General features: G+C 47.1%; 1 pseudogene; it reads right to left on the reverse strand.

The window, feature by feature from the left end:
- Positions 1-891: 891 nt before the first annotated feature.
- LOC119279271 lies at positions 892-2116 on the reverse strand (annotated as a pseudogene).
- Positions 2117-2427: the final 311 nt, after the last annotated feature.

Consider the following 2427-nt stretch of genomic DNA (forward strand, 5'->3'; position numbering starts at 1 on the left):
CTGTGGCATGCTTGTTGTTTATTTTCAATAAAAGCCCTGTCTATGATGTCGCTCAGACGTCCGACTGTGGCACGCTTGTTATTTATTTTCAATATAATCCCTTTCTGTGATGTCGCTCAGACGTCCGACTGTGGCACGCTTGTTATTTATTTTCAATATAAGCCCTTTCTGTGATGTCGCTCAGACGTCCTACTGTGGCACGCTTGTTGTTTATTTTCAATACACGTTGGAACCTGTTGCCACTTAGATTGAAATATTTTTTCCCAATGCACACTGGTAGGACCCATTAAAGCCAAAAAAAAGTAAAACCAAAGCCTGGAAATAATATATACTCCTACTTAGAAATCATAAGTTGTTTCACCTTCCTTCCACATTGAATGTCATTGCTAACTGATTTGAAATGAACATATAAATGAACTGCGCAAAAGAACACAAAATCCAATCACCCTGTTACAATGTCGTTGACTTCCATCAAGTCACTTTCCATGTGTACTCTGGAACATCACTTTAGCCTGGTATGTCCCAGGAGCATGCTCCATCAACTAAGCATATTGCACTGAGAGAAACCACTGTTCTCATCATCTAGTCTATAATGCTTATTTTTGTTTCTTCTTTCTCTGCACATGAACCATAAAGAAAATAAGCTCAAGAAGGAAAGGCCGACTAATCTTTTTCTATACTATATGGGAGTACGGAATTTGTAATACCTTGTTTCCATGTCAATCCATGTCTCATATTTTCAGTTGTTGGTAGCCAGCAAGTAATCCCTAGTCCATAGTGCCTCTTTCTCTGTCCTGGGATGGCGTTCACATATTTTCTGTAGTGGCATTATGAACAGGTAACAATAGTCCACAACATATATAAGATATATTTTGATGAAAATGTACCCAGCTAAAATCTCCATGAGCATACAAAATAGAGACTAAAGGTTCGTCAACATAGTTTGAGGATTTGGCTAACAATGTGAAAAATTTGGAGTTTTCACACTGAAAACAAAAAATACTGGTAGCGCAGCACGCGGAGGAAGCTCCCACTTTTATCATGGAATTGAGAAGACCATCAAAGTTGCAGCTGCTAGAATTGAATCCACCCTGCAGCTTTGGAACTCCCAAATCGTACATATCGGTCTGCTCAGGCACAATGGAACCACCATCATAGCTAAAACCTCCACTGTTCAGTCTTTGGTCTTGTCTTAATCCACCATCCATTCTATGTCTAGAGTTGCTTGCAACCCCAAACTGCAAGTATTTTGAATGTTTCTCGGTATCATGAGGAGGGAGCAGCTTTGTACTACCACAAGAATTAGCTCCACATTTGGCATTGCTGGCTACTATAAGGCTCTCAGAAGGACAAATACTAACAGCCATTCTTTCCGAAAATATCCCCTTCTGGTCCATCTCTTGTTCTCCAGCCACAAAGCTAGCATCAAGTTTTGTTGTGCCGGTACCATCGAACGGGATGCGCAATGGTAACTTGTCGACAGAAAACCCATCACTGATTGGAAGAGCACACTGCTGAGATATACAAGAATCCCGCAAATCGGCGGTAACTCCGACAGACCTTTCAAGCAGCCCTGAACTTGCAGTTGGTATTCCTATTGATGGATGGGCTCCAACTTTGATGTGCGGAGTGCACTCCAAAAGATCTTCTGGTGGCAGTGAACTGCTTGTAACTCTTTGAAGTGTGCCAGACATAGTGTTAGCCAGAGCACCCCTGGAAAATATAGAGCACAGGTCACTGGTTTCTTGATGGATCCACTTCTGATGGAGCTGGGGCTGCCCAAGCGACGAGGTCAAGCTTTGCGATAAATCTGCCTGTTGGTTGTCTTGTAAGCTCACAATGTGGAACTTCTCCATATCGCCGGCGCAATAACTTACTGCGCCGTTGATGCTAAAACACTGGTTTGCCTTGGGAGAAGCAAGGTCTGAAGCCCAAATGCTGTTGCACCAGCACCACTCAGCAGTCCATGTGGATTGAAAGATGGAAGAGCAGCAGAAGAGCGGCAGAAGGGGCATCGGTCTCCTTGACAAAGAGTAGGCCATGGTCCTCCTGTCCCCGAGCGGATCTCGTCGCCACCATGGCCTGCGTGCAGGATCTCCCTCTCCTCTCCTCTCATCTCCTCTCCTCTCCTCTCCTCTCCTGGTGACGGGAGGGGAGTGGAGGGGAGGGGAGGGGAGGAGGGAGTCATTTGGCCGCCGGCGCCGCCATGGCCTGCCCAGGGGAGGAGGGGTTTCCAGCGCGAGGGAGGGGAGGAGAGGGCGGATCTGCTGCAAGGGAGGGAGGGAGGGAGGGCGGGGTGCTGGGTGCGGCGGCGGGGTGGTGGGGTGGTGGGGCGGCGGGGTGCTTGGGCGACGGCGGGTGATATGCATGGGAGGGAGGGAGAGGAGGGGAGAGAGGGAGGGGATAACCCCACAGTTCTTTTTTTTA

This window comes from Triticum dicoccoides, chromosome 3B, assembly GCF_002162155.2.
Source record: "Triticum dicoccoides isolate Atlit2015 ecotype Zavitan chromosome 3B, WEW_v2.0, whole genome shotgun sequence".
In the NCBI taxonomy this organism is placed as follows: Eukaryota; Viridiplantae; Streptophyta; class Magnoliopsida; order Poales; family Poaceae; genus Triticum; species Triticum dicoccoides.